The 18,601-nt window shown below is 47.5% G+C and overlaps 1 long non-coding RNA gene across 2 annotated transcripts in view; it reads right to left on the reverse strand.

Moving 5' to 3' along the window:
• LOC144766936 (uncharacterized) overlaps window positions 1-18,601 on the reverse strand; it is a 43,530-nt gene that overhangs the window by 8,562 nt on the left and 16,367 nt on the right. The window contains exon 3 of one of the 2 annotated variants that reach the window (XR_013597990.1): window positions 4,661-4,726. The exons of the other annotated variant lie outside the window; for it this stretch is intronic. This is a non-coding gene — a long non-coding RNA (uncharacterized LOC144766936). The remainder of the gene's footprint in view (window positions 1-4,660; window positions 4,727-18,601) is intronic. 2 annotated transcript variants of the gene reach the window in all.

An 18,601-nucleotide genomic window follows, 5' to 3' on the forward strand; every position in this document is an offset into this window, starting at 1 on the left:
TGCAGCGCTCTGGTGCCGACCCAGGTGATTGCTCAATAAAATAAGATGCTAGATTACACACCAATGCCTGTGATTTCACTATGTGAACTTACCTGTAGTTCTACACCTACAATCTAGGAGGTCACTGGGATCTCGCTCCTCACATAACCGCAACCAGCATACTCTACCTTACTAGTTGCTCAATAAACTGCTTTCCGGCTTATGTTAGCTGCTGTAAACGTACTCTTCCAATACCAAGTGACCAGAATTGCCTCGGCAGACAGAGGTGGACAGGGGGTGCTGCGACGCTATCATAGAACAATCACACCTCATTATGTGAAGCCCTCAACAACTCACACAAAGGCAAACCATAGGGTAAAGACTTCAGAGACACTAAAGACAACTAATTCACACTAAAATGAACCAAGACAGATCCTTTGTTACCTGACTCCCCCATCAAACCCAAATTATACTCAGGCGCCTGCCTGAATATGGTCGTACAGCATTTCGGAGCATTGCACAACCTTGCGCAAGAAACAAAAGCAAACACAGATGCAATTATTATTATTATTATTATTTAGTAGTTTGTAGAGCGCGCAGCTACCTCCAACGGAGGTGTCCCGGCGCTAGATACCTTACCCCAGAGGGTTCAGGGGATGCAAGTGGGAAGGATGAATCAGATTAGGGAAAAGAGCAGGGTCTTGAGTTTTTTTCTAAATAAAGGTTCTGAAGTCAGGAATCTCAATTCCATGGGCAGGAGGTTCCACAGTCTAGAGGTGACTACTGTGAAAGCCCTTCCTCCCGTTCGTGCCAGGCGAAAACGGGGGCAATTCATAAGGCGAAGATGGTTGGATCTGAGGTTTCTTGACGCCAATGAGAACTTCATTCTTCGTCTCAGATAAGTTGGGCCCTGATCATTAAGCGCTCTGAAAGCTAGAATCAAAGACTTAAATTGGATGCGTAGTCTTACTGGGAGCCAATGAAGCTTGATCAAATGGGGTGAGATCGAGTGACGGTAAGGGATGTTATAAATCAGCCTGACCGCTGAGTTCTGAACAGTTTGAAGTTGTTTAATAAGATATGATGGGGCTCCGACATAAAGGCTATTTGCGTAGTCCAAGTGAGCGGTGATAAGGGCATGGACTACTGTCTTGCGTGAGTCAAGTGGGAGAAACGGGAGAATTTTTTTTATCATTCGGAGTTTTGTGAAACAGGATGTGGTGACTTTATTCATTTGAGTCTTACAGGATAGAGCGGTGTCAAATTGGAAGCCCAGGTTACGGGCAGCTTGGACTGGTGCCGGAGGAGGGTTTAACTCAGTCGGCCACCACAGACTGGGAGAGATGGGAAGTTTCTGGTTAAAAAAAAGGACTTCAGTCTTGTCTGTGTTGAGTTTTAAATTGTTGGACGACATCCAAGCGGCGATGTTCACCATGCAGAGTCTAAAGTTGTTAAATGACTTTTCGGAATGGTCTTTAAAGGAGAATACTAACTGAGTGTCGTCCGCGTAAAAATTTACTCTGACGCCCCAGGATTCTACCACTTTTGCCAGTGGTTTTAGATATACATTGAATAAAAGTGGACTGAGGGCCGATCCTTGTGGAACTCCCCAAATCAAAGGTTTCTTGGTGGAGATGAAGGGTCCCAGCATCACCTGTTGAAATCTATCCGTGAGGAAAGATTTGACCCAAGCGAGGGGAGTTCCGCCCACTCCTACTTCTTGTAGGCGAGTGAGTAATACGTCGTGGGAGATGGTGTCGAATGCAGCGGATAGGTCGAGGAGAACCAACATGGCCTCCTCTCCCCTATCCGTGCACTCTCTGATAGACTCAGATACCTCAAGTAGGGCTGACTCAGTGCTAAAGTTTGGTCTAAATCCTGACTGAGTATCGTGGAGCAGCGAGTTTGACTCAAGGTAGTAGGATAGCTGCTCTTGTACCGCCTTCTCAAGCACTTTAGCTGGCTTGGGTAGTAGTGAGATAGGTCGGTAGTTGGTGAGGCAGGAGGGGTCGACGCCTGATTTTTTTATTTATGGGAATTAGCATGGCTTGTTTCCACACGGACGGGACAGTGCCTGAAGATAAGGAGTAGTTCCAAATATCAAGTAGGGGGTTGATAGCTAACGGGGCGATTGCATTCATGACCAGGGCCGGGGCAGGGTCAAGTGGTGAACCTGATTTACATTTGCAATGCGCCATGACCTTCAAGGCTTAAGGAATGGCTTTAAGAATGTGCTAGGCAGACTCATAGAAGCAGACACAAGGACTAGTACATTGGAGGACTCTGCATCATTCGAGAAAACAAGAATAGATGCAGCTACCAACAAGATCAAAACCTGATGAAAGACATCTCCGAGTTAGAAGACTTGAACCGCAGAGGTAATCTGCACCTCTTTGGACTGCCAGAAAGGGTAGAGGATGATGCAAACTAATGTGTTGAATTTTGGAGAATTAGCTACCGAGCACCCTGAGAATAAAATTTGACAGAGACTTTAAGATAGAGCAGGCTCATCGAGTCCCAATTTGGCAAGCCACACTCTAATCCTTCTAACCTGCGTCCTAGAGCCATGATTTTCAGACTATTAAAATATCACCACCCAGAAATTACACTCGCTCATATGAGGAAAGCTCAACATGTTTTCTCGAACAGTTGCAAAATCACCATTGCGCAGGACTATTTAAAACACACAGTGACAACTAGAAAAGGCTTCTTAAGGAACGCAGTATCCCGTATGGATTTGCAAGCCCTTTGACATTCCAGATCGTCATCCATGGAAAGACCCTGCTCTTCACAGACCCAACTGAACTACAAAATGTCTTGGACTCCTCCATGTCATCAGCATTGAGCAGCTAGTGTCCACCAACATTGGTTTGTCTCTTTGCTCTTCCACTTTTATGACTAGTTCCTTGCAGAAATATCAAGAACAAACTGTCAAGATCATAGTTCCTCACCAACATTTCCTACAATGCCAAACGACTGCCAACCCTGTGGGCCACCGTCAAGCTACACTGATCTCTTAACTGTCCCACAGTCCCCACTGATGACACCACCTTGCTTTAGTGGTTGTTATTTGAGCACAAATCCTCTGTCTGATATCTGTGGCCTCAATCTGATCCTGCTCGGGTGGAGTTACGGTTGTGTTCTTGTATACTGTTCCGCCGCAGCAGATACGTAAGATTTATGCATGTTTAACAGCATGATCGCTATTCCTCCAGTTAAAGGAAATGTTTAGACCATATCAGTAAATTGCTGGATGTTTCTAGCTTAAATTGTTGTGCGATACTCGCACACTATACTTCCTGCTACAGGAAATGTTTGTTGATAGGAGTATAATGGTGCGTGAAACTGCGATTCTGGACGACTACTTTTAGCAGCATATACTATAGGCTCTAAACATAACTATAGTGTGATATAAGTATAATGCAGTGTAATGTTGTGTGATACTGTGATACTGTACTTCGTCTGTACCATTAATGTATTACTGTGATGTTGTATCACTCTATCACTGCAATACTGCTACCCTGGGATATTAGCACAGTATACTTCCCGTTAAAGGAAATGTTTGTTGATATAAGTATAATGTTTGATACCCCCTGTTTAATCTGATAAGATTATGGGCTGAAAGACGGCTTGACTATGCCTATATAGGCTTTTAACTAATAACACCCACAAACCCAGTTGAACTGTCAAGAATGTCGTTGGCCCATAGAGCCCCTACCACATCGGTGTCCCTAGTGAGCCTTTCACTGACTTTCTGATCTCTTAACTTCACAATGTACAGTCCACTATGCCTAGCTCAATTTGGGACATAGATCCCCACCAATCCCTCACTGCATCTAGTACCCTCAACTTATTTCAGGGCTCTGTAGGCCACCACCATTCCCTCCCGCCTTAGGGTATTACCTCTAATCATCACATTAAGAAGGTATCCTTGTAAAGCCTGGTTCTCATTTCATCAGACTCCCGTTTATCTAAGACTTCTGACGTCCCAATAAAACCTCAACATGATTCACTACACATACCACCCATGCCCGTTAACACCCCCTGGACCCACTATTAACTGCCCCTTTCTCTCCGATTGTTATCAGCCAGATATCCTGCAGGGCTGGGTAGCTCCCCAGCTGGTTTGGAAAAGGCTGACTCGTAACTCAGGGTGTCCCGTGCAGAATATGGGTGGGGGAATGCGTCCTATATGCATTCTGTGGGTGGGTGGAGGGTGGGTAGGGATTGGGGTAGTTCATGTTATTAAAGTGTTAATTGTAAATTTTGTTTGTCTGGCTCCTCTTCTTCCTGTTATAAACCTCAAATATTCTAGGCTTTACTTGTCTCCACAGCCTCCCTGTCCTCTCTAGCATCTACCTGGGCGGTACTCTGACATACACTACCTCCTCGCACAAGCTATCATAGTCCAGGACACCAGACATACCTATGATGAAAGCCCACTGCTGATGGCGACACAGACCAAGCAAACTCACAACACTTCGTCCTTATTCTCTTGCAGGCTTCCCCCACCCAGACAATCATCTGCTGCTCTAAGAGACCTTGTCAACTCTCAATGGCGCACCCCTTGAACATACTCTCACTAAACACAAAGGGGCTTAACCAACAAGTTAAAAGTAGAGTAGTGGCTGATTACTGTAACAAGTTGAAGGGGGACATCATCCTCTTACAAGAGACCCACCTGAAAACTATTCACGACGCAAAATTCTACAGCCCATGGATTGCAGATATTGGCCTCTCCCCAGCCCTACAAAAAAAGAACAGAGTGGTAACACTAATATTTAAAAAATCGGATATATCAGTCAATTCACACACTCACGATCAAGCACGCAGGTGTCTCATCTCTAGGATGAAAAGAAAGATATGGAGTTCTTCATTGTAAACATTAACGCACCAAATGACAAACCTACTGATTTTTTGAGAGATCTAGACAAACAACTATCGGACCTTCCGGACAACTTAGGTTTAATCTTGAGCGGTGAATTTAACCTACCTATAGACAGCAACCGAGACAGAATATCAAATTACAAATTTATAGCCTATAAAGCTCACAAACAAATAAGAATCTGCTGTGATTATAATAGTCTAGTAGACGTCTGGCGTCTTCATAACCCCACCGGGAGCACCTACACCTTTTACTCCATGACACACCACTAATTCTCACAAATAGAATACATTATAGTGAACGGCCCTCTACTCCACCTCTACCAAACTCCAAAAATCTAACAAATGGGGATTTTCGATCACACATGTGTATCAAGCCAAATAACACTCAATGTCCCAACCCCACCTCCTCGGCAATGGGGCTTGAATGACGATCTGCTAGTCGACCCCAACAATAAGGAGATCGAGACGGCCATTGAAAACTTTCTCAAAGAAAATATCCCGAATGACACCTCCTCTACAATCCGCTGGGACCCCATCAAAGCCACGTTAAGGGGGACACTGATTCATACTGCGTCCCTCACTAATAAAGCCATTTCCAGTTTCTCAAAGAATTTGACCTGTCGATCCAAATGCTTAGTACCCAACTTCTACAATCCAACAGCTCATTACTCCTATCCAAACTGTGTGCAGTACCTTATGAATATAGTCAAATCCTTAGACAGAGAGCCCAGAAATGGATCGATGTGGCCAAGGCAGGCAGGCTTTCTAATAACAACAAAGCTGGAAAATCACTAGCAAACTATCTAAAATATACAAAGAACAAATTCCTTAAATTGGCCATAAAAAACCCGGAAGGATGGTCCAATGTCCACAACAGGCATACTCGACTCATGTAAAAGATTCTACACTGAACTCTATAACCACAATGCTCCCACCTCGCTTACCTAAATCATTGATTACCTTGGTTCCTGTAACCTCCCCAAAATATCACAGTAAGAATCACTTACTATTAATAATTCCATCACAGATGAGAAAATCATCTTGGCTATATGTTCCTTCAAAACTGGGGAGGCCCTAGTCTCACATGGCTAGTCAGCAAAATTCTATAAAACATTTGTCAACATAGTGTCGGGTCCCTACATGCAGATTTCCACCAGTATGCCTCAACGGGCATTATCACCAGATCGCCCACTGAAGCTACTATCGTTGTGATACCTAAGAAGGGGAAAGACCATTTAAACATCAAAAATTACAGCCCGAACTCCCTTATTAACATCAAATGGAAGATCTACACAAAGATTGCTGCCCGCAGACTTGAATAGGTCATCCAACAGCTGATCCCAAATTCAACAAACAGGTTTCCTTAGGGGCAGACTCGCAGCAGACAACATCAGGGCATTCTGTCATGCCTTAGAAAGACTTAAATAGAGTCCTTGAGACCAAGAACTATGCAACGCACAGCTTTCTGGCAATCCTGCCTCAAGAGTTATAAATAAATCATTTTAACCAACATTTCCTGATGTTTAAACACAAAACATTTTGCACATTTATTTGCAATTTATCACATAAATTCTTTGGAGCATAATAACTCAGTATTCTGAATGAAACATACGTTAAATGTGAAATCAAAAAATCGAAATCAATGAGTCACAAGTAGAAAAACATTAATCAAATCAAAACAACCCAATGCATTTCGGGTTCAACAGAACCCTTCTTCAGGGGTTATAATAAGGCTTCTATGTTCAAGTTTTCCGGGCGGGTTCAGGTAACGTATCTACAACAAAAGTATAATATCCACACGTATGTAAGTATTGATACATGTCACATACTAATAACTTCCTACGGTTTGCATTCTCCCATAATACCAAAGTTTCTGTGTAAAATCTAGAAGGGCCAAAAGAGTCCAAGAACCAAAAAGAAAACGAAAGCTGAATTACAACCATGCCGTGATTCACACATCTAATAAGAAAATCGAGTGAAAAGGGTCCTAACCATTGTGAATCATATATGTAGATGGTGTTCTTAAAGATTAGAAATTAAAGATTAAAAGGCAACTAAAATAAGCGTGCTCTAAAAACTATATCTTAACAAGTTATGTCCACAAATACCTTAATTCCTACACTGTTTTAAAGTAGTGAAGAGAAGTCATCCGGTCAAAGGTAAAATAATTCTGTAAGAAACAAACCTAATTATAGATCTGCATAGTAATGGACCACAGTCTCTGAATAAAGGTAAAGTAATATGCCTACCGTGTCTAGTATATTCAAATGAAATCTGCTAGATTGTGTGGTACTCCGAATGTAAACATCCTGCATCCGTCTCTCTATGAAAATTACAAAATATCCGGTGTAACGAATGTCAATTAAATGAGCTAGCAAAATCTTAACATCGGGAATACATTCCCTTCTTACCGGTGTCGGCACGATAAGTAAACCATCCACGTTGTCAATTACAAATTGAAAGAGCTCGCTCCCGGCGAAAAACCTGAATAAGACGAAGACGCTGTTAAAAGTGAATTCGTTTTAGGCATCTACTTGTAACTATGAGACACATGGTATTTTGAAGGTCCCATACCTTCGAACGAATCCTGCCTCCAGCAATGCAGTCTCTAACTGCGCAGTTAGTTCACAGTTAGAAGACTCGGTCAAAATGCGCGAGTCTTCCCGGTGCTTAACGTGATGTGTTCCGTGTGTAGACATGAAAAAAGGACTTCACTTAAAAACAACCTGCTCCAATATGTCGGTTCCACTACTCTCATCAGTGCAGGGTTCTAGACTACCCTCGCATGCTGTAAACACTCGAGAAGAGTGAAATAAATGAAATGAATAAAAATAGAATAAGATAAATGAAATAAATGTGATAGTTCAAAAATATGCATGCATTAATGAATAATACATGAAGAAATAACACTTCAACTTGATGAAATGAGGAAATGCAATATTACCCTGTACAATCTCAAATCCATATGGAAATTACAAAAAACATAAAAGTTCATAGTGGTCATTTAGACCCCCCAGGATTATGGTCCCCAATTTCTTTATCCATTCTGTCTCTTTGCGCGCTAATGTGGTGTTGATGTCCATACCTGAGTGTGGTGTGATATGTTCTAAGATGGTAAAACTTAGTTGAGGAATGGTATGTGTGGTATTAACTCAATGCGCAGATAATAATGAGTTCATGTTTTTGTTCCTGATCCGACTTTTGTGCTCTATGATCCTTGTTTTAATCTTTCTGCTGGTCCTGCCAATGTAAACTAGGCCACACGGGCATTTGATAGCATAAATTACATTTTCTGTTGTGCAGTCAGATGTATGTTTTAAGGATATAGATTTTCTCTGTGCGTTGCACAGTTCTTGGTCTCAAGGACTCTATTTAAGCATTTTATCTAGGGATTGTGGTACCCTTTCCCCATGCTTCGCACGCACACATTTTGATAACTTTAGTTACATTCCGAGTACATTGGTTACTTTCAGGTGTGCAGACCCACCCACATTTACATGCCTTAGAAAGAGCCAGGCTACCCCACTCACCAACAACCTTGGCCCTTAATGCAGAAAATGCCTTTGGCAAGGTCTTCGGGCCTTTTCTACATGCCACATTACACAAATACCACCTTGGCGGGCAATTTATACACATGATAGTGGCCCTTCATTCAGGTCCAACAGCAGTGGTTAGAGTTAAAGGTCATTTGACCCAACCCTTCATTCTCTCAATAGTACTCATCACAGGTATCCACTCTCCCCCTGCTCTTCCTACTGGTCATTGAACCATTAATCTCTACCTTTAGAAATAACCCAGGGATCACAGGTATCAACTTCACTTCAGGCAGACATGCGGTAGCTGCCCTTGCAGACAATATATTGCTAGTCACTGAGGACACACCATACCAATCATAAAGAAAGAACTAGACAAAGACTCACAAAATGCGGGCTACTCCTTAAATAAAGATAAACGGAGGTATTTCCTCTAAAGGTACACTGTACATCTGGTGTAATCGGTGACCTTGGCCTAAAGTGGCAACCGCCAGCCATCAGGTATCTGGACATTTGGTTCCCTTTGACAAATGGTGGAACTTACTATGCTCAACTAGAAGCACTGATAACACTTTATACTCTACAGTTCATGGCTCCTCGGGCCCCCAGCGGCTTTGGGATGCATTCGATAAATACTTACAGGAGAACTAACCACCATAAAGCTCTCTTTTGGTTCTGCTCCTGTTCGGGGTAATGCCCTGGATTTATCTTACAGCTAGCTCACCACTGCCCAATGTAGCCGTCCTCTCCCTGGATCCTTTCTCTACTCCTTTCCTATTCCTCTCGCCCCACACCCTTTCTTCTTATGAGCCAGCGGACTCTCTCTACAGAACTCTCTGATCAGACAAACCGAATTGGTATCAATTAGAGCTCCCATTCGTTGGACATAACTACTGCAATGTGTGTACTGTAATGAGACGTCCGCACCCACTCGCTAGGCTGTGACATGCTGTTGATTACGTGTATTCTAACTCCAGCTAGATCATCCAGTTGGTGTCATTGTCTTTATCTTCTCTCTGACAACTGGGGTGTACTGCTTATCATTGTACTGTTTCTTTACCAATTTTTTAATAAACTAAAAAATATCTGAAAAAACAAAGACCAGTGGGTTTTTAGGCAGAATCAGTGAAATGTCAGGCTCATCCTGCTAGGAAGTAGCCTTGCTCATGACTTACTTTGTGTCAGACCTAAAGGCCTGTAGGTAAAAATGTGCATTTAGGGAAATCACTTTATACAGGTTTATGAAAGCTGGTCTATCTCTGCTTGATTGATTGGGGATAGTCGGATGAAGGCAGCTGAGAGCCCTGCTGGAACCTAGGAATGGGTGGACCCTGTAAACTCCCTCCTCACATGCCTAAGCATTTGCCGGTGTCTAGAACCAGCCAGATTCCCTCAAGCTGCACCATGCAAGTCCTTCTTTTGTTCAGAAGGAATTAAAGATCAGAGAAAGGGAGAGGCACAAACGACTGTCTTTCTAGAGACAAAGTAACACATCTATATTTGGCAGGCTGCCTCTGCATTACTGCTGTCAGGGAGCTGAAGCGTTAGAATCAGATAGAACCGTGTGTATGCTTGTAAATGGTATTTCTATAGCGTGAACCTAGCCAAAAGGCAGCTTAGCTGTATTGTACATGTGTCAGGGTACCCAATCCGTAATCTTCAATGTCATCGCCAAGCCTTGACCTGATCATACATATGGAAAGAGCACTGAGCATAAATTGTGACAAGATATAAACAATTTTAAGGACTCCTAGCACTTCTTTTTTTTAGATTACACAAGATGAATTCTAGTGAAGATGCCTTCGATGCAAAGCACCCTAAACTGTCACAGAACAGTCGACCATTAGGTCATTGGGCCGGCCTTCCCAGTCGAGGCATGCCTGTACAAAGGGAGAGAGAGGGTGCTGAAGTGGTGGTCTAAAAAACATACATCCTATTATAGCCCAATGAGTTTATTCAACGGTCAACTACCAAGCAAGTCACATAAATTATGTCTGGGTGTAATTTTAATTACGGTGGAGTAATTGGAATAATTTCTGTAATTTTGCATTACGCTTTTGATGCAAAATTACCCAGCATTATGCAATCACAGCCATTTGAGTAATTAAGTAATTTGGCCCAAAAATCCTACTGCAGGAGCACAGGAACAATGAATTTAGAGAGCGAGAGGGGCTGCTGTTGTCCATGGTCTGTTGCATTTAGGACTATTTTCTAAGAGTTTCTAAGGCCTTCTGTTGCCTCCGACCACTCAGTTGTTTTTTCCATCTTCTGCGCCTTGATGCCTCTGGGTTAAGTTGCGCTCCTACAAATCGCAAATTCATTCATTCATTCATTCAAGAGGAAAATGCATCCTTGGGTCCATTTAAGACGCAGGGTTCATTTAGCGCTATGAAAATCACTAAATGCTGGGTTATGCTTGTCATCTAATTCCACGTAATCTTACATTTTCTGCATTTTCACGTAATTACGCTACTGCAAATTACGCAAGTTATTTCAGCCCCCTAATTAAAATAAGTCTACACGTCTTTTGTTTCAATGGAGTCAACATCTTTCGTTGCATTCTGGTGGTCTTGAAACCTAAAAATTCCTACCACTTTTTGGACACAGAATATTAGCAAGTACGCAGACAAGCAGACTACCATCACTTTGCAAAGGGGATGAATGCCAACCCTCTCCCTTCCGTATCACACACCCTCTTCTACCAGTCCACACTATGGATAGACGTTTCATATAAGTGCAGGCCATTATGGTGTCCTCCATCTTACCTTTTCTATGGAACAAAGCACCAGCCAGTCACAATTCACCATCTGCCTTTGCGACTAGCATTACGAAATGACAAAACCAGAATTAAATTACATAATCTATAGCAACAGACTTATTATTAGTTGGTGCAGAGAGTAAACGTCAGTATCATTCAGAAGAAATGAGTATCCTCACAGATGCTAAAGACAGTGGGAGTCTAGTGTAACAATGTCAACATAAAAAGGCCTTACTTCGAGAACAGCAGAGGAATATACTCCCCCAATAAGATTGTGTTGCCCCTTAGCAGACGATTATGCGTTACCACTCTTCTCTAAGTCAGACCCTTGAGTGTCATCACAGATGATGGATGTGGAAAGAGAATGCTGGGGCAGTTCTACTGGTAATTCATAGCTATCTCCACGGAGGTTTGACATGAAATTGTAAGACTGTAATAACATTGTCAACGTTTAGAAATCCATACAGAAATCATTTTCACAGTAAAGGCTGCTGTAGTTACACTTGGTTGTAAGGCATAGGTTTAGAACTTGGTGAAGTAAGGCAGCTGCCTCCCGCCACCAAGGCCCTGCCATTTACCTGAGACACCGAGACGACTCAATACCTGCCTCGGCCAGTGGCACTTTAAACTCCCACCTTGTTGGAACAGGGTGGCGGTATTCACCGCCTGGTTCCAACATGGCGACGGAGGATAACCATGGAGCTAACTAGCCACTACTCGACAATGTATCCATAATCACACAAGGGGCCGGGCACGGCTCCTCTGCTATAAATAAAAGGTGCGGGTCGCTTGGGACTCCAGGACCCTGAGTACTCGCGACGTGGTGGTTGTGTCCGGAGAAAACAAAAGTTAGAGGCCTAGGCACATAGTGTTTTCCCCAAACCCCCACTTTGCATTGGTGATGAGGGGGTACTTACCCCATGAGCAGAAGCACAGGCTGCGGACAAAATAACGATGGATTAAACCCAGATCTGTGACTGGGGGTGAATGTTTTGCCATTGTGCAACATTCCGTCCATCATCTTGTGTGTTTTGCTGTTCACCCTATGTGGGAAGGGTATGCCCAGACGTGGGTCCCATGCTCACTAAGCCACTGGAGTCAAGATATCCTGGCTGGAGACGGCTGATAGCCAGAAACCGGTCCTAGGATGCTTGATTCCGGTCCAGGGAAGACATGGCTTGGCAGTTCGGGCTGGACTGTTCCCATGAGGAACAAGGTCAAGACTGATTTGCATATGGCCATGTCTCAACTGGGGCGGCTTGGTGAGCAAAATAACGATGGATTAAATCCAGATCTGTGACTGGGGGTGAATGTTTTGCCATTGTGCAACATTACGTCCATCATCTTGTGTGGGTTTTTTTTGTGTGGTGGTGGAAGCGCAGTACTCGGTGGCCAGAGTGAGTGGCCATGCTGCCTCATAACAGAACTGCGATGGTGTACAACACCGTAGGTGTGGCGGAGACCTGAAGCGGCCCAGGAGGCTGGAGGAGCCTGGTGAAGCAGAGCGCTGACCAAGATAAGCAGTGCAGCTGCACGTGGAGTGGCAACAGGTGCCAGCGGGTGGGGAGCGAGATAAGCCGCAGGCGTACGCAGGGGTTGGAGGCCTCAGTGTGCTGACCGCGAGAGCCCAGGCGGCAGAGCGCGCCATGTCGAGGCTTCAGTGTATGCTGCGAGGAGGGGGTGTGGCCCACGGTGAAGCGGACATGCTGAGGGAGAGAAGAGGACACGTGAAGGGAGCCGCCTGGCTGGAACGTCAAGGGGCACAGCCGTGGGGAGGCAGCAAGGTGCGCAACAGCGACACAGAGGAAATAGAAGCTCTGCAAGTGACGGAAATACAAAACTTTAGAAAAATAAAAGAGAAAGAGGCAACTACAAGTGGAACCGAACAAAATGTCATAAAGGCACACAGAAACATTGTCAACAAGCATTTGCCCTAGACAAAAAAAAAAGACAATACAGGGGACAGAGAAGGAAAAGAAGGGAGAGAGCCCTTGAGCACAACACAGCAAATAGAGGATGGAGAGGTCCTACGCACGGCAGCAGCAAACTCCTGAGAATAAATAAATAAATAAATAATAAGAAAAAATGTCAGGGCAAGAGAATGAGGATCAGGAGTGACATTATGAAAGATGTTCACAGTCCATTCTAGCGGCATTACCACCATTTAGTCAGCCAGATGTCCCGGCCACAGCAGTGCCAAGGTGGAGGAAGTGGATAGGAAGAATAGGAAGATTGGAGAACTATTTTCTCGTGGCGCGCGAAATGGTGGGGCTGTGAAAAGGTCAACCATACTACACATGGGGGGGGGGGTGAACTGTACATACTTTTCCAGGCTTTAACAAACACGGGGAACCATGATAATTATAATGCAACAGTAGCAGCTCTTGACAGATACTTCGATCCTCAACTAAACACGGATTATGAACATTTTAAGTTGAGACAGGCTCGGCAGCATGAAGGGGAATTGGTTGATATGCTCTTTGCGTGCCTACAAAAGTTAGCTATCACGTGCACGGGCGCGGCAAAGCTATGGAAGTTAATCCTCCGCCAGCCAGGAATATCGCTGCATGAGATCTTGATTCTAGGGAGGGGGCGTGGCTAGCAGCCGATGAAGACGGTCGCAGCCTAGCGAGGCTCCCGACCCTCCGCCCAGCGATCCGCTAGTAATCCTGTCCAAGATCCGGGATCCCCGCAAAAATCGTGTAGATCCCGCGTACAACACCCGGGCCTGCTCCGGTTCGAGTAACGAGCCGGCGAATCCCCTGCAGCGGGCGTAACTAACTGTGAGGGGCCCGGGACGCCGGAGCACAAGATGGCGGCATCCACGGAAGCGGACGCCGAGGTATAGCAGCGGCTCCGTCCCCGGTGCCCGGCTGAGCTGAAGTGGCAGAACGGTGGGTTGCCGAGGTAGAGGCCGGAATCGTCTGACACGCTGCTGGCCCCTGCCCGCAGTGCGACCGGCGGAGAGCGCAGACCGCGAGCAGTCCCAGCGAGGCTCCGCCCCACCCAGGAGATCGAAAATCTATGCCCCGGCTCTGGGGCCTGCTGTCCCAATGGGCGCGACTCCGGCCCCGAAGCCCGGCTGGACGCAGGAAGCAGGTCCATAGGAGGCCCAACGACAAGCGGTGGCCGACTAACAACCCACCGGCCCTGACTACTGGGTGGGCGACGAGGGACGCTGGGGGCGGGCGGCTGCTGAAAGACTCCGCCTCACCTAAGAAGCTGTAACCTATGCCCCGGCTTAGGGGCCTACCTTATCGGTGAGTGCAGCTCCGACCCCGTCATTGGGCTGACCGGTTGAGACGGAACCGAAAGGAGCTGGGTTAAGAACTGAGGCCGACTAGCGAGCCGCCGGCCCCCCAAATCCGGAGCGACCAACGCGGCGCCCTGCGCGCGGGCAACCCTGTGGAGGCCCTCCTCCACCAGTGAGCTGCAATTTACACCCCGGCTTTGGGGCCTAGCGCCCCTACGTGCATCGGGAGGCGACTGGAGGCCCCGCCTACCTGCCTACGCAGCGAGAACCCACAATATCTGGCCCCTGAGGAGAAGTGAAGATTACCACGAGCAATCCCAGAGGTCAGGTGACCTGTGCCTGCCGCGAGGAACAACCCAAGGGTGGCTGGGACTGTGCTGCAGCTGGAGTGGGGCCCGAGGGAGAGGATCTTCTAGTGAAGATCGGCGGCCTCCACGAGGGCGGCCAAGGACCAACCTTGCCCGGCGGACTGAGCGAGCACCCCAGGGGGAGAGGCCCGGGGGGGGCCCGCTTGAGGAGGGTTTACACCTGCCCACCCATGGACAGCTCTTAGCGGGGGGCCCCGATTGGACTCACTGCAGCTGTCCCAGGATTGAAACTGGGACCCGAGAAGCGGACATTTAGCACTAGATCGACCAAATACCGTTGGTGGGGCACCATAAGCAGACAGCCCCCGATTAGCGGGCGCCGCCGGAGGACAAGGAGAAGGGGGCCGTGCAACGGGCAATAATCCACTCAGGCTGTGAACCCCTGAGTGGTCGTACCTGACGACGCGACCCCCCAGCTGGGCCAGAAGAGATCCCATAATCGGTGCACTCCTAGGACACCCCCATTACACCGCCGAGGAGCCGAAGGGCCATCACGGCGAAGGTGCGCCCTGCCGGACCAGATTGCGATAACAACATCGCGTAGCCGACCTGAATGAAGCCAAGTTCTGTAGCAGAGAGCTGATTGACCCCGCAGAGAGAAAGGCCTAGCAGAAGAACCCGAACTCACCCCCCCGGTTGGTGCTCAGCGGACAGCCCACTGCGGGAGACGCCGATAACCCTTGAATATCCCTAGGAGCCCAGCTCGACAACACAGGAGCAGGATGGGAAAGACCAGAGGCACTAAGGGAGACGGGAGCCCTGCCACGGAGACGCCCGAAGACACTACACAGTCCACAACGGAACTACAACAGATGCAGGACCGGATACTGGAGGCTATAGTTGCCACGAGAGATGCATTGCACCACGACATTGTGCAGGTGTCGACGGGGCTGGGGCTCCTGCGGGCTGACCACGCGAAATTAACAGATAGAGTAAAGGAAGCGGAAACCACCTTAAAAGACATCGTGCCAGCGCAGAAGTCGATGGACGGGAAGCTCACGGAGGCGCTGGACCGCATTCAAACCCTGGAGAGGCGAGCAGAGGACGCTGAAAATCGCAGCCGGCGGAACGAGCTACTTGCACGAATGGCTGACGTCTGTGGTAGCCCCGGAGGGCCTTTCTCCCTTCTTCACTCTGGAGCGGGCGCACCGAGTACCGTCAAGGCCCCTGAAACCGGGTCTCCCGCCTCGCCCAGTGGTCATCAAACTGCTTCACTACAAAGACAGGGACTGGCTGTTGCAGCGGGCCAGGGATTCAGGTCCCTTCCAAGTGGACAACAGCAAAGTCACGCTGTTCCCGGACTACACATTCGAGACCCAAAAATTGCGTGCCTCCTTCCTCTCTATCAAAAAAGAACTGCGCACAGAAGGCATACAATACTCGCTGCTGTTCCCGGCCAGACTCCGTGTAGTGGTAGACGAGAAAGCCCTGTTCTTCCCGACAGCGACAGAGGCATGTACCTGGTGGGACACCTACAAAGCAGGCACGGATGGAGCTCGGTTCAGGGCTGAGGAGGTGCGCCAGGAACAAACAGTCAGGCGGTCAAAATGGCACCGAGGGCGCGGACAGGGATCCAGAAGGCCGTCGAACTCCCAAACAGCGGACGAACGTAGAGCAGCGCTGCAGGCAGTAAAAGACGTGTCGGGATCTGCGCTGGACCAGCTGGAGAGAGAGTCGGGATCGGGTGGTCAGGGAACGGGCTCGGACACTGAGTTATCGGAGCTGGGTGGGGCCAGGGGCCCGAAGGTCACACCACAGACATCAGGAGAAATCATCGGGAGCTGAATCCTGGACATGGTACCTGGCTGGGGTGACAACGACTAGAGCGGCTTCCACGAACTCTGGAGCAGGCCGCTGTAAGACTGGAATGTCGTGAGTCATAATGCATATTGCGGGGCGGAGGTATGGGGGCAGCATTTGAAAGTTCCAGAGGTTAGCTCACGCACCCCAGGGCCCATAAGGCCTCCGTAGTATTGACTACGAATTAGAAGATTTGAGAGCACGGTTGCTCGATAGTTTGGATGGGAGCGACTCTTCTGCAGTTAGGCCCTATTCTGGGGAGGGGGGGCCTGGAGTAGTTGGGGTGACTCAGGGCATGGTTTGGGGTGGGGGAGATGGGAGAATGTTGGGGATGGGTGGGGACGGGGTCAAGTCTGCGGTCCGGTTGCAACTTATTGGGGGTCTACACTGAACACAATGGGACAATGGCTAATGCGGGATCAATAAAATGTGTGTCCTGGAATGTACGGGGCTTGAATACGATGGCGAGGAGACACAAAATTCACTCTTACTTAGTCCGCAGAGGGGTGCACATAGCATTCCTGCAAGAGACCCATTTAACCAGGAAAGAAGGAATAGCGCTCCAGCGCAGATGGAGGGGCCACCTGTTTTACACCACGTACTCAGCTTTTGCTAGAGGAGTGTTAATTTGGATGAGAGCGGGTGTCCCACTCCAGGTAACTAGGCACATAGTAGACCCGGATGGGAGATATGTAGCGGTTGAGGGTCTGCTTAGAGGCCGACACATAGTGCTCAGTAGCATCTACGTGCCGAATGTGGATCAGGCAACATATTTCGCAAGGCTTTCCAGGGTACTAGCCAACTACTTCACTGGTCCTGTACTGATGGGGGGAGACTTCAACTCCATAGAAGATACTACACTAGATAGGTCACACCCACCACTACACGCTTCCCGAGTACACCGGTTAGCGAAGTGCAGAACAGAATGGCAGGGAAAATGGGACCTAATAGACAGCTGGCGCACACAACACCCAACAGAGCGGGATTACTCATTCTACTCTAGCCTACATGACCTCCACGTTCGCCTTGATACCTTCTTCTGCTCTCCAACAGTACTTACAGCGGTGGCCCGGACTGAATACTTAGCACGCACGATATCAGACCATAACCCTTTACTCCTGACGCTAGATTGGATGACTGAGCCCACAAAAATCCCGACATGGCGGCTACGGCCGGACACGCTGGATGACCCGCCCTTCCGCGTCGAACTGGAGGATCGGATCACTCAATATTTTGCGGAGAACGAGGGTAACGCCTCATCCAAAGCTATAGAATGGGACGCATTCAAAATAGTAGTTAGAGGACACTGCATAAGGAAATTTGCTGGAGTCCGCAGGTCATTGGTGGAAGACTTAGATAAGGCTGAGCGTAAATTGAGAGAGGCGGAACTGGAACGCCCTGACCGCCCTGAATTACAGGGGAGAATGAGTGAGGCGCGGGAGGCAGTGGCAGTAGAGGTGGAGCGCCTTCGTAGCTTCGACTATAAGACATACTTAACGAAGACTCTTGGTGAGGGGGACAAAACTGGAACACTCTTGGCCTGGTTAGCAAACCCCAATAGGAGTAGTCAACCGATATTGGCCCTACAGGGGAATGGAGGTACCACCCATAACACACAATCAGAAATATTGGACTGTTTCAGATCATATTACGAAAAGTTATATAGAACTGAACTAGGGAACGAGACTGAGGCAATAGACGCTTTCTTGAGCGATTTGCAGCTCCCGCAACTAGAGCAAGAACAGGCTGACACCCTAGGTGGCCCAATAGACTTAGCAGAAATAAGAGGCGCAATAAAGCGAATGGCGCGTAACAAAACACCAGGGATGGATGGGCTGCCCATTGAATTCTACGGGAGATACCTAGACCAACTGGCCCGAGACTTCAAGTGATCTATAATGAAGCCAGGGAAGAGGGCAGACTTCCCCGGTCGATGCGCGAAGCCATAATGATCCCTTTATTAAAACCGCGAAGGGAAAGTACAGACCCTGCATCCTATAGGCCGTTATCCATGTTAACGACA

This window comes from Lissotriton helveticus, chromosome 7 (assembly GCF_964261635.1).
Source record: "Lissotriton helveticus chromosome 7, aLisHel1.1, whole genome shotgun sequence".
NCBI classification, from domain to species: domain Eukaryota; kingdom Metazoa; phylum Chordata; class Amphibia; order Caudata; family Salamandridae; genus Lissotriton; species Lissotriton helveticus.